Source organism: Bemisia tabaci, chromosome 1 (genome assembly GCF_918797505.1).
Source record: "Bemisia tabaci chromosome 1, PGI_BMITA_v3".
NCBI lineage: Eukaryota > Metazoa > Arthropoda > Insecta > Hemiptera > Aleyrodidae > Bemisia > Bemisia tabaci.
In genome coordinates this window covers 12,374,354-12,388,279 of record NC_092793.1, presented here as the reverse complement: position 1 = coordinate 12,388,279, position 13,926 = coordinate 12,374,354, and the positions used below count along the sequence as shown (strand labels likewise).

The 13,926-nt window shown below is 41.2% G+C and overlaps 1 protein-coding gene across 3 annotated transcripts in view; it reads right to left on the bottom strand.

Annotated features, from left to right (window-relative positions):
- The window catches only part of Elk (Eag-like K[+] channel), a 390,053-nt gene extending 376,868 nt beyond the window's left edge, over positions 1–13,185 (bottom strand). For 2 of the 3 annotated variants that reach the window (XM_019053967.2, XM_019053973.2), the window contains exons 1-2: positions 13,015–13,184; positions 8,080–8,532 (exon numbers count right to left, since the gene is read on the bottom strand). The gene's annotated coding sequence lies outside the window, so the exon portion shown is untranslated. Of the gene's footprint in view, positions 1–8,079; positions 8,533–13,014 lie in introns of all 3 variants that reach the window. The other variant, XM_072296331.1, reaches the window with a different exon arrangement.
- Positions 13,186–13,926: the final 741 nt, after the last annotated feature.

The following is a 13,926-nucleotide window of genomic DNA, read 5'->3' as shown; positions in this document are numbered from 1 at the left end:
GACTCCATGAGGGGGGGTTGTCTTACCTCTCAGTATAAAGGGACTCTAGATAAGGCTATGTCTTGTCTTTTCGTAGCGCGACAAGGATTTAATAATCAGGTCGTTGATTCGACAACGGAGCCTGGCCGAAAACGGGAAACCCGAACAAAAGTACATTTGCCTCGATTTAAGGAACGGCTCGAAGTTTATGATTTACACCGACTCGGGGATATAATGACGTGGCAAGGGTGGTGGTAGGGGGTGGCGGGGGTGAGGGTACGAGGCGTGATAAAATCTGCCCGTCTGTTGGAATTACACCCAGATGAAACTTCCCTCGCCTCCACGGAACGGAACCCACCTTGATTTAAAACGCACTCCACGGCGGACTCGTGTAATGGAGATCGTTTTCGTTTTGTCGACAGAGTTGCAAAGTGAATCAAGCCAAGGGGACGACTTGCCCTTATGGAAGAATGAAAAACTAAAAATGGACGCATTTCTGCCAAACGGAAGTACGTGAATTATGACGTGAGCCCTGAGATCCATGAGAATATGTGCATAACAGGCACATATAGTTACACATAGTTCCGTTTGATAGAAATAAGTCCAAATATGGGTGAGTAAGGCTATTTTAGAACAATCAAGGGTATGTTGTTTTGAGTCTTCGAGGGCTATAGACTTCAAGAACCAAATGAATAATAATTTTTATTGTGAAAAAAAAAAAAATTAAAATGTTTACGTATTTTAATAAAAACGCACCGTTTAGTGATATTGCATATTTTTAAAAAAAACGTTAAGAGACCAAATGAACTGTTTAATATGTCACTTATGATACCATTTTCGTTTATTTCCGTGAAAATACCATCTTACACTTATAAGAGTTTGTATCACTCTATTCTTGTGAATTTTAACGCAAATTTTGCGTAAACTATTGAACTTTACCCCCTTTGCGTTTTGAAACGATTTTAAGTGGCGTGGCGTGCTTTGCGATATATCGATTCATCTGCCATTTGAACCTATGAGAAAAAAACAATAAACAGGGTGTTCGCACCAAACACCAAAATAATCGATATTTTACCATAATTTCAAATGGGGATCAATCGATAATAGATCATTTACGCCCCGCCATTGATATGGTCCTAAAACATCAGGAAGAATTCAGAATATTCTGACGGCGCAAATATTTTTTATGATGAACGTATAGCTACAAGAGCGAGTTAACCGCACTTCTTACATCGACGCATCGAAGTGAGTCTCACCTCCTGTGAGAATCCATCAAATTCGTTTTTAAACATTTCGTAAGCTCATCTTTTTTATGGCTAATTTAACGATCCTGCTGACCTACTGAACCAAAATACCCATCATTTCTCCTCCCCTTTCCGAACAGCAAGCAACACTACAAAACCGCAGGCGTGTTCAGCACCTACTAATGATTTTTGAAATAGCGCCCTCCCTTAAACACCTTTCGGGGAAGGGGGCGTCGAGAGGGGGCGAAAATTAAACCGGGGAGTGATTTGCAAAGGACGCCTTCGGGTTTAATAAGAGCGGGAAAATTGCGTCAAGAGCTTAGATTAAAATGAGGCCGAAAAAAGGTCCGAGAAGGGAGGGGGCGCCTACAATAGCCAACGGGAGTCAGTGCGTAAGAATTGATTAACAAGTCCCCTGAATGGCTTCTGAAATTAAATTCCGTGCGTTTTAAGCGCCCGTAACGGCGAAATTGAATCTACGAAATTTTACGGGCGCCTTGTGAAGGCGGCGGGAGACCTGAAACGTAGTGGATGGCAAACTCGACGACTTTCAAAAAGCTATTGATCCAACTTGCAAGAGGTTAACCACCGAGACTATTTGCAGATTTTCTATTTATTTCAGTCTCTCGCGATAGGCTGTTTCGACTGGCTTTCGTGGACAAAATTTCGAGAGAGAAAAAGCGTGAAAGCTCGAACCCGTCACCTTCCGCCCGAAGTATCACAAAACGCCCTTCCGCACAAACAAAAATAAGATTCATTTTAAAATCATGCCCTTCAATGTTTTTGTAGACATATAGACCAAGCCAACCAAGTTGGACCAAGTTTTTAAAAACAATTTTTAGATAAGGGGCATATTTTTGAAACATAACAGCCATGTGGGCAGAACTAGGGTTAAATGGTAAAAATGCAAATCATAAAATTTGTATAATTTAAACTTCATTTGATCAATGTTAAAAATAATTGTTAATGTTTCGTTCAAAAGTTGATTTCTAAACTTCACGACGTATAAATCGTTTTCTCCGTAAATTTTGCAGAGAAACCACGTGAAATTTATTTCTACCTTGTCCAGTGGTCCATTCTTCCCCTGTTTCGTAATCTTTTTTATCATTGTTCCGAATAGAGTCCGTAGATCTGAAGCCGATACATCAAAAGCCCGAACGGGATGTGTGCCTTTCCCTCCCTGTCCTCTCCTTTAATTTCCCGTTGATTTTCGCTCCCAGCTGCTCCCAGATGATTTGAATTCACGGGTCGATAAGTCTGCAGGCACCGACGAGGGATAATTTTCGTTCAATTTTTCACTCCACTTGCCGCTCCGGAGCGCGCCCGGAATTTCCCGGCACCGTTATCAGGTAGTAGGGGGGGGGAGGGTATCACGATTTCAGGGGTTTGTTTTTCCGATAAATCGAATTTCTCTCCCCGTCACTATGAGACCCGGTGTCGGTGATGAGATTTCGGGAGGAATGCAAATCCTTCCCCCTCTCATCTTGCGTTTGCATTTACGTGCCGCGTAAAAATGTGTCGCGTCGACGGAGAAAATGTGTCTAAACCCTGGTAAAAATTGGCAGTAGAATCTGTGTTCCAAAATACCATAGACCTACAGCCGGCTGTAAGATTTTCAATAGCTTCTATAGCCGGCACACAATTTCTTATAGCCTTTTATAGCCCATGGCGATTGAGCAACAGCCAGGCGATAAAGTGTATGCTAAACGTTATTAATTACGGATGCTAGGACTTAGTGAGTTTTTGGAATACTACTCTCTTTTTGGGCCGTAGTATCATGATTTGTTTTGCGAGGAAAGCTCCGTACTTTTGATGGATGCCTGCCATTACTAATATATTAGAGCGCCTTCAGTTTTGTATCATACTGTGCAATACCTCTGGTGTGAAATAGTTGCTTCAAGTGCCGTGGCAGGCGGGCAGCCAACGTGAAATACGCATTGGCACCTACAAACCTAACAGGGATACTTCACGCGTTGCGCAAGGCGTGAAGTATCCCTGTTAGGTTTGTAGGCGCCAGTGCGTCGCCGCTCCGCTTCGTGTTAGGCTCTAATATTTAATCTGGCGGAGTCAGCGTTATTCAACTCATGATGTTGAAATGTTTGCACATCCTGTATGGATTATTCTCATATTTAATTGATGGAAAAAAATATGTATCAAAGGAAAATATAATGTGTGTTTTGTAAATATTAAGGTAGTTTCGTATGAAACTTAATGATTTCCAAAGCACACGGATTTCTACACAATTTCTTATAGCCTTTTATAATCGATGGCGAAAAAGCAACAGCCAGGCGATAAAGTGTAAAGCCCGGCGATAGGAACTTTATAAAAAATACTGTGAAATCAGCTTTTTAAGCACTTTCAGATGAAGCAATGAAAAATTTGCATGCAAATTCTCCATTCTATTTATCGATCGAGGCCATTTAATGACGATTCGACAATCCAGGCGCAGCGTCCCCTTCGCTGAGGGAGGTATGAACGGAAGGAAATAAGACCCGCCCGCTGTAAGCTGAAGAGAAAATCCCTTCGATCAGATCGGCGATGCGTCGAGTCCCTGTTTCTAAGAGTTGAATGCTGGATCCAAAGTTTAAGGGATGGCGCTGGACCCCGATCAAAGCCTCAAAAGGCTTTCTCGGCCGCGAACACTTAGCACGACGAATTGCGGATAGGAAAGACCGGGGAGGGGGGAGGGGCGTGAAAGCTCTTTGGCCGCGGCTCAAGCCCAGGTTTATCAAAACAACACTAAGCATGTGTAAACATCGGTCCAACTTTCAGAACAGCGTTGCCGAAGAAGGGTCATTTGGATCCCGTTTAGCAAAGAGGAACCAGCGCGGTTACAATGTTTCAAAAATGTTGCTTCTACGTAGTTATTTGAAAGATCTCTCATAATAGCAAATATTTTTTACTTCCCACAAAAAATTGTCATTTTAAAGGGAAATAATTGTGTAAATTTGAATATTGTACATATATTGAGTACTTTCAAAAGGAAAGAGAAAGTTGCACTATTTTGGAAACACCGTAATCACGCTGGTTCCTTTTTGCTAGATACGATCCATTTAATGTATGGCTGAGAAGGAATTCCCTCTAACTCCAAAAGGCTATTTAAATAAACTCTATTGTAGACCATCAGTGTCCGTTTCTTCTAATTTTGAGGAAAAAGTAAAAATAAAGAAACGGCACAACATTTCCGCCTCGACTTTTTTTTCAAAGGAGAAAGAAAACGTATCGGGTTAATTAATTACAGGACACAAAACGGGTTAATTTTTTAAAATTTTTGGGCGCTCCTCACGCTAAATGATACAGAAAGAACACCTCTAAGCTGTGTTACATTTACTTGGGATTTATTTTGTTTCATACAAACTGATTGCGGTGGACGCACGGGTTGTAAGACGGTATGTTGGAGTTTTTTAGCCAACGTGCATTAAATTCAGCATAAAGCTGATATCTCATTAGAGCAAAGAAACTCACACGGAAACACAATTTTCCCTTACAGAGATGCCAAATTCATGCTGAATTTAACGCACGTTGGCTAAAAAACTCCAACATAACAATTCTGTTTCGGTCATATCAAACGAGGCGATTTGATTGATACTCCAAATGATCGGTTAAATTAACCGGAGCCTTGGGTTACTCCGAGACATCACAGGATTAAAGAAGTGTCCGACTGACCTAATTTACCCAAGTTTTCTTGGTTTCCAATCATACCTTCCGATTTGCAAGTGTATTGCGCAGCGTATTGGCACATCTTATGCAAATGTAGGTTCAACTTTAGCCTACATGTTACGAAGCTGTGGTGGATACCGGTCAATTTAACCGATCATTTGGAGTATCAATCAAATCGCTCCGTTTGATATGACCGAAACAAAATTAATCCAAAGTAACCAAAAAGACATGACGTCAGGTGCGATGGTTCTCAGAATGAAAAAAGTGAGAAATAAAATTAATGTAATGTAAATAAATATAACCTAGCCTAGAGGTGTTCTTTCTGTAGCAGTTACGGTTGGAGTTTTTCGACCAAAAGATCTGGTTAATTTAACCGAAAAAAACTTACCGAAAGAGACTGATGGAAAGTTTACGTTACTTAGTGTTCTCCTCCGAATAATAACGCAAAATTACAAAATTTCTATTAATCTAAGAAGAAGGCCCTCTTTACGCTGCCTTCATGGGCGTCAACATGAAAAACTCGGGAATGCAGATCGTTGGAGGAAAATTGGAATCCTCCAACAAAGAGCCCGCGACGTGTCTTTGTCCCGGCCATCTATGCTCAATTTTCATTTGCATGTCAAGTATTTGCCGATGCGTGGAGCAATTCCACCGCGAACCCGGGATCCGAGGACGCGATCGGAAGAAAGAGCTCTCAGCGGGATATTTGCAACAAGTTGTTGGCCCGGGATCCGAGGAAACCGCCCGCAAACTATTTCAATTCGAGCGGCGTTCAAGCGGCGAGGACTTCCACCGGGAAAGCTCCAATGATCGCACTCTCGCAGTTAACGCCGAATGAAAACTTTGGATCATAGCCGACATCCGCGGAAAAATATGGACGTTTATAATGCAATCCAAACAATTTCACTCGGGAAATAAACACTCGGTACCGCGCCTCGAAGTTTCGCGAGTGCTGTAAATTATTGATTGTCGTGTTGTTCGAGCGCCCGACGACGGAAGTTTGGTTGTAACCTCATTGTCACGGAGGCATTCATTCAATGCGCGTAACTATCTGGAATATCGCCCATGTCACGTACAGACTGATTTACTGGCTAAGTCATTCGATACAATATCGAACCCTATAGTTTAAATGGGCATATTTTTGCCAAACGGAACTATGTGCATTATGGTGTGAGCCTTGGTATACATGTATACTCATGGGTCTCAGGGCTCATGTCTTAATGCACATAATTCCGTTTGGCAGAAATACATCCAAATGTAAACAAACACAGAACCTTGTTCCTGATTCGCGCCCTTTGCGCCATGGTGGTAAAATGCGTCCAAGTGTTTCTTACAATATACATTTCTCGTGTTTAATGAGTCTTTAATGGATATATGACCGGTCAATGACTAAATTCTATTAAATTAACACAATTGAACTCATGAAGAATTCGTACATAAGGTTATGTTAGTTTGTTCTGTTTCGAACCAAGAGTTCGATATTATCTGGAATGACGTGGTCACTAAATCAGTTTATTACTAATTGAGAGCCGCTCACAAAATACGTAACAAAAAAATCGAACTTCTTTACTTCCTGCCCTGCCCGCACCCGAGGTTATGGACGAAAGAACGTAACTATATATCAATGTTGCCGAATTCCTCCTCGCAAATTGCATTTTTACCAGGGGAATCTTTGGCATATTTAACAGAGGGTTTTCCAGATTTTTTCTCTAATCTCATACAAAAATCAAACGAATTTAGACAAAAATTTCACGGGTACGTCTTTGTAAAAAATTGAACTGCTTGAGTCAATTTTGTAACCTTGAGGTAGAGTTACATTCCTTCGTCCGGGAAACGATCAATTGCTGTACAGTGGCGTGGCGTGCTTTGCGAAATATCGATTGATCTGCCGTTTAAATCTATGGAATAAGATCGATAGATTGGGTGTTATCGCCATTGGCTATAAGAGGCTATAAGAAATTGTGTAGAAATTCGTGTGCTTTGGAAATCATAAAGTTTGATACGGAACTACCTTGATATCTACAAAACACACATTATATTTTCCTTTAAAACATATTTTTTTTTTCATCAATTAAAATGAGAATTATCCATACAGAGTGTGCAAACATTTCAAAATCATGAGTTGAAAAACGCTGACTCCGCAAGATTAAATATTAGAGCCTAACACAAAGCGGAGCGGCGTCGCACTGGCGCCTACAAACCTAACAGGGATACTTCACGCATTGCGCAATGCGTGAAGTATCCCTGTTAGGTTTGTAGGCGCTAATGCGCGTTTCGCGCTCTCTGCCCGCCCGCCCGCCGCGCCGCAGCGTGCCACGGCGTCTGAAGCAACTATTTCACATCAGAGGTATTGCACAGTATCATAAGAAATTGAAGGCGCTCCAAGATATTAAGAATGGCAGGCATCCTTCAAAAGTACGGAACATTCCTCGCAAAATAAATCAAGATACTACGGCACAAAAAGAGAGCGGTAGTCCAAAAACTAACTAAGTCCTAGTATCCGTATTTAGTAACGTTTAGCATAAACTTTATCGTCTGGCTGTTGCTTAGTCGCCATCGGCTATAAAAGGCTAAAAGAAATTGTACAGCCGGCTACAGAAGCTATTGGAAATCATATAGCTGGGTGTAGAAAGCGGAGCAAATCATATAACCGGGCTATACGAAGCTATAAAAAAGTATTCAGTCGGGCTATAGTTCCTATCGCCAGGCTTTACACTTTATCGCCATTGGCTTTTTAAGGCTATAAGAAATTGTGTAGAAATTCATGTGCTTTGGAAATCATTAAGTTTGATACGGAACTACCTTAGTATGGCATTACCTACCGGCTACCTTAGTATAAGAAATTGTACAGCCGGCTTTAGGTCTATGGTATTTTGGAACACAGATTCTACTGCCAATTTTTACCAGGGAAAACAAAAATACAAAAAAAAAGACTTTTTGTTATCACGAAATGAGGGTACAGGTATTTTGATTTTTACATATAAATTAAGTCTTATGGTTTTGTTTCCTGGTCATGTAGGGGTTCGATACCACCCCCAAAACGTCCGCGGCTTCGTGTTTTGTTGTTTTAGCCTTGGTTACCCGTTTTCTTGTGTTTTTAGCTGATTCACATAACTCCTTACTTCCGCCGGTGAAGAACTCGGAAATTCCTGGATGCGCAAATTCAAGATCATTTCGGATAAAAGTAAGCATTTACCTCTCAGTGGGAGTCCATTTCGATGCTGAGACAGCGGTCACGGGCAAATCCTTGATCTAGGTCAAAATCCACGAACCCGAACGATCACAAAAGCACAGAATTTGGACTTTTCCGATGGGGATGAATCCCAGGTTTCTCAACTCAAACGAGTTTCACAGCACAAGAAAATGTCTATTGTTTTTTAAACACTGACGACGACTAAGGGGAGTCCCAGTTAATAATCGGCGATAACTTATGGGCTACACAACCGCGTTGATGTGAAGTGTTAAGCGTGTCCGTTTGAAATCACTACAGTTCGGTCACAATGCACGTTGAAAATGTTAGTACTGCGAATCACACACTTACTTAGAAGTTACAGAAATACCCGATCAGAAAGTGTGAATAGCACGCGAGATCTTGATTTTAAACTGCGGTTTTTTACGACTGCAGAAGTATCCATTCATCTGTAATCGGCTGACCACACAGGAAAAAAATCATAATTAGAATTGGAGGTTGATTCAGCACTTCTACATTCGAAAAAATCAATACCTAGTGATGGTACACTTTGAGCTCATAGTTAGCGTAGTTTTACCATCGCTTTACATTCGCTTTATTTTAAGGAGTAGTAACCGTTGTGTTTAGGTATATATTTGGGCTAGTTATTAAAATTGATAGACAAAGCAATATACATAAAAGACATAGGGACACCCTATTGGTGGAAGCAGGTGGCTGCAACGGACAAAGGGGTAAGTAATATGCTAACTAACGGCAACCGACAATAAGCCGCATTTAGATAGTCTACCAGTTTCCTCTTTAGTCTCCAGAACCACCCGTTTCAGCCAATAGGATTCCTCCATATCCCTTTTGTCTTCTTTGTCTATAGCTTTGTCTATCAATTTCAGCAATCAGCTCGAAGGTGTTTCAAAAGGTTGAGTCCACTGTGAATTTTACATGTAGTTACCTCAACCGTGATTGCGGTCCGTAGCTGAGATACGAACTAAAGCATTGCTCCGTTACATGTTTCTTCCTCAAAGTTTTCCGTAGGAGAGAACGAATATTTTAGGAATACAAATTCTAAAGAGGATTTACGTATGTATGTGATAAGTTAAGCATGATCGAAAACATAATATACACAATGTTCATGATTTGCACTCAATTTGATCATTGTTAAGTATAATACATTTCAAAATCTCGCTTTGGGGTTGATCCTCGAGCTCGTTGTTGCATAAATCCTACAATCCTACAATATTAAATAGGCTGTTAAAATTGTGTATAAAGATCCAAAGATGCTGGCTCGACTACCCACGCAATGAATTGTGCATCCTGGGAATGCAAACTTAACTGCGACGTCAGTCTAGCCAGCATCCAGGGGTGTTACAGACATATTTTATTTTTTTCTGAGTAAGCGTAAAATTTTAAAGGAGAAACATGTCAAGAGTTGTTTTAATTCCTACTTAGTCTAGAGATCGTAATTTTGGTAAAGCAGCAGCACAATGCCATTGTGATTGTTCCTGATAATTCTCATTCACAAAAAGGTGAGAACATTTCAGTGAAAAAGCAATCAGAGCGCGTGCTCGTGAAACATGAGAAATGGTTCAGTGTGAAAAAATTGGGATGGATGAGACGAGTTGCGCTCTGGAAGAGCTCGGTTTTTCGATGGACCGAAAGAAACCTGCTGCGAATAAAAAAATACGAGACGGAATGAGGTTTCAACAGATGACTTTCAGGGGCTGAAACGGAGTGCTTAATTGTTGACGGGGGTGGAACTGCGCCGGATGTTGAGCGACTGAGTGGGCAGCTACGAATGGGGGAGAGGAGGGAGAGGCTAAAAGTTCCTGAAGTTCAAATGCTCTCTCTTCCGTTGTGGCACTCTTCGAGAATAGGCTTGGAAAGTTCTTGTCGTTCTCTGGTTAGGAGCTATCACCCACGAGTAGATTACGGAAAAAAGAGAAGTCACGAATGAAAAAAAATCGTAAGGTTTTAGATATCCGAGAGCGCATTGACGATGAAAAAAAAACTAAGGTTAGCAGATTTACGAACCGATAAGTTGGGGGGGGGGGGAGGGGGGCTGGAATGGCCTTCAGAAGGATGGGTCCTCAGTTATCCGAACTAGCATTTTTGATTGGCAGAAGCCTCTGTTGGATGGATTGCGCGCTCAATTCATTCGACGATATCTTCAATCTTACCCCCTAAATTTTAATTTGTGGGCTTGCTGCTCTCTTCGGTAGCTTAAAGTGACGTAAAGTCTCGACAAGTCGCGGCAACCGGGGAAAATCAGTGGGTGTATTTGACTCAATCGTCAGAAGTTAAGGCAAGTTGTTGATAAGCTATTTTCAATTTTTAAGCGTTATTTTTCTTCCCAAAAACATGATACATTCAACCACATTCACCGATTGCCTTAAAAAGAAGTATGCTGGAATCCACCACCAGTCGAAGTTAACCAGAGAATATTATTGAAGCGACTTTTCCGGGAAAGACGACATACAAATTTTAAATTTTTTATCCCTAGAAGGTAATGAATTCTACAAGGAACATAGTAAAATCGACTATATCATCCGTTTTTCCTTGTAGAAACTCAAGAACGGCGATAATTGATGACATGATTTATGCTGTCGAATATGATATATTCAGAAGAGCCATCGAGTTTCTGTAAGCATATTTCGAACCAATTTTTACCTCAACAAAAAATCAACCATATTTCTTGTAAAAACTATCATCGAGTAACCTTTACCGGAAATACGGCAACTACAGCGATATTTCTTGGTTGACGTCAAAATCAACTGGGTACATCTAATCATCTGTTTTTCGTGTCGGAATCTGAGGATTCTGAAAACCGATGATACGTGATGGAGTCAGGCAAAAGGGTCCTGAAAAGTGAGCATAATTCGGCAATTGGAATCAAAATTCAGTGTCTATGACAGAAAATTTCGGTTGCCTAATCCGGAAAAGTCGGTATTTATTATGAACTAAAGTTCAGTCTCTATTACCGTTTTGACAGAAATTTGAGAGGAAAATTATTAAAATGAATTTGCCGTTTCAAAAAAGTCCAATAGTTCCCGGGTAAAAATACAAATAGTGATTGGAAATGTTGCGATGTTGGTTAGCATTTACGTTCTTTTAGCTGGGAAACGACTAGTTAACCTCCTAAGCTATGATATAAGTATCTTATTTTATTGCTCACCATCGGAGCACCTTACGGGGCATTTTTTTCCCACTCCATCACGTATGGTAATGATGGTGATAGCTCAACCAGATTCCTAATCAATTTCGACGTCGACCAAAAAATCAACCATATTTCTCTTGATATCTACACTTGAAAGAAGGTGACTTGAATCTGCCGACAAGATTTCCTTTTGAATTAAGAATGAAATTACTTGAATCAAGCAGGTTTCTGCTTGACATAAGCGACTTTTTACTTAATAGAACAATATTTTAACTTGATTCGTGTGAATTTGCAACGGTAGTAGGCGGATATCGAGGTATCGAACAAATTTTGCTGATCACTGGTTGTGTTTTAAATTGGCAAGAAAAAAAAAACGGATTCATGACGCCTGGAAGCAAATTTAGCTGTTTACGAAAGTCCAAAACAATCTTGTTTGTAAACACTTCCTAAAAACTAGAAGTATGCGAAAGCGAAAATGAACTGTTTGATTTCATCTATCAAATGCAACATTTCACATTTCCATACTTTCCGCTATATTTAAGGGTTTATGAAATGGAGTCTTTGGGGGAGGGGGAGGGGAGGGGGAACTGCTGATGTACTTCAAGGCGGCATGAATCTTTTCTGCACTAAGAATTTAAAAAGCAACCAGTAATCTAGCAAAATTGGTTCAATTTTTCAATGTTCGTGTACCTCCTTCCGGTATAGTTTCACCTTGAAGCATTGAGTCTAAATTCTTCAATTTTTTCATTCCACCCTACTTCTCTGATTTTCTCACTTCTAGGAGAAAGTCCGTGTTGGAAACCCAATGTTTCCTCTCATTTTCCCTCCAGACTTTCTAAAAAAAAACTAGATTTTTCTCCAATTTTCAGAATTAAATATCAAATTTTCATCGTGTGTCTAAAACTTTTAAAGCTTACCTACTTTAATGCTAGCTCAAAGCGGACAGAGAATAAACCCTCAGGTTTTTACCGTTAATTCCCTGACAAATCCCTGATTTCTCTGCATATCGACGGTAAAACTGCAAAACTGCATATCTCGGTTACGGTGTTGGAAATCTCCGCTCCTATTTTATTTGTTTAGAGAAGACCAAACCAACATCATGGCTTGAAGTTTTCATAGAATATTCTTCAAAAAGAGAAGAAAATCACTGAAGTTTCAAAAAATTAAATAAAGTATGACACGAAGTCTGTAACGCCGCAAACGGAGATACCCATTTTCGGAGTTTCACCATGGATATTTCACATTGTCAGATGAATCCCGGTTTTCCCTGTCCTGGACACCATGCCTACAGGCAAAACTACATCTTGGCGGCAAATCCAAGGACAACACGGGAAAAAATGAAATCGCTGACTCAACAATTGTGTAGTCAAAAAAAGCGTGCGACATGTTGCAACGCAGATTTTACAACGAAAAAATGCTAATTTAACCACCCCCCGTGGTTAAATTAGCTTCACCAAAAAAAAAGTGAGGTTGATTTAACACTCAAGATGTAATAAAATGCTGCATTACCTACCCGCTACAGCAGTTACTTTAGCAATGTCAAGATGTAAAACTAACCGTTGTGGCGGGTAATTCAGCATTTTATAAGTTCTCGCACACTTTTTTTACATCAAGAATGTTGAATCAACTTCACTTTTTTTCCGGTGCTTCCCTTATTGTAAAATGTACGTTTGGGACATATCGGGCATATTTTTCAACAGTTGAATCGTCAAATCAGCAATGCATTTTTTCCGTAAGTTCTGTACGAATCGGGTCACTTTATTCTCAGGTGTATCGTTTCCGGAGTCTATTACCGAAACGGCAGCGGGTGCAAGAACATGGACGCGAGGTGGTCGGGGTCGGATCCCTTCGCGCGGCACACAAACGACAGGGACAAGGGACACCTGTTAGCGCGGGAACGGCGAGAGGGTCCGAGGGGCGCGAAAACGGCCGAGCGGGACGTGAAACGAGCGCGACTGGAGCGGCAGCGTCCCCGGGAAAACACTCGCGTCCCTCCCGCGCAGGCGCCCTGCCGCCCCGGGGATGCTCTCGCGGCATCCCCCTACCCCTCCCCCCTCCGAGGCTCGGGGAGGCGCAACACGGTGTAGCGTAGCGTACGGAGCGGTTGGCCGCGGGCCGAGCAGTCCCGTCCTGTCCAATATGGTCGGAGCTCCAAGTTCCATTCAGGGCTATCGTGTATAGCGTCCACTTTGCGCCTCGTAGAAATAAACACACTGAAAACAAGATTGGTAGAATTTACCATTCTCTCGCGCTGTATTTCATACAGCGTCAATTGGACTTAATTTTGCAATTAGGAACTATAAATTCCGGCTCATCCGAAAAAACACGTACGTGCAAAGGAAACTGATGGTTCATACCTTGTTTTTATACTGAGTCAGAATTTATAGTTCCTAATTGCAAAATGTAGTCCAATTTAAAGTCAATTCTGCCAGAAGAAAGGTAAACGTTACTATATACTGGTACAGGTGACCATTCCTCTGGCAGAATCGACTTGAAGATTGGTAGAATTTACCATTACTTCACGCTGTGTGAAATACAGCGAAAAGGAATGGTAAATTGTACCAATCTTTTTTTTCAGTGGCACTTGGTATGCGGGCTAATCTCTTTGTCGCGAAGGCAAGGTTCGAGGAAGCCGAGTGGTTCCCTTTACCACACTGAAAAGAAAAGATACGGGCTACATAGACATACCGTCCGTTACGGGCTCA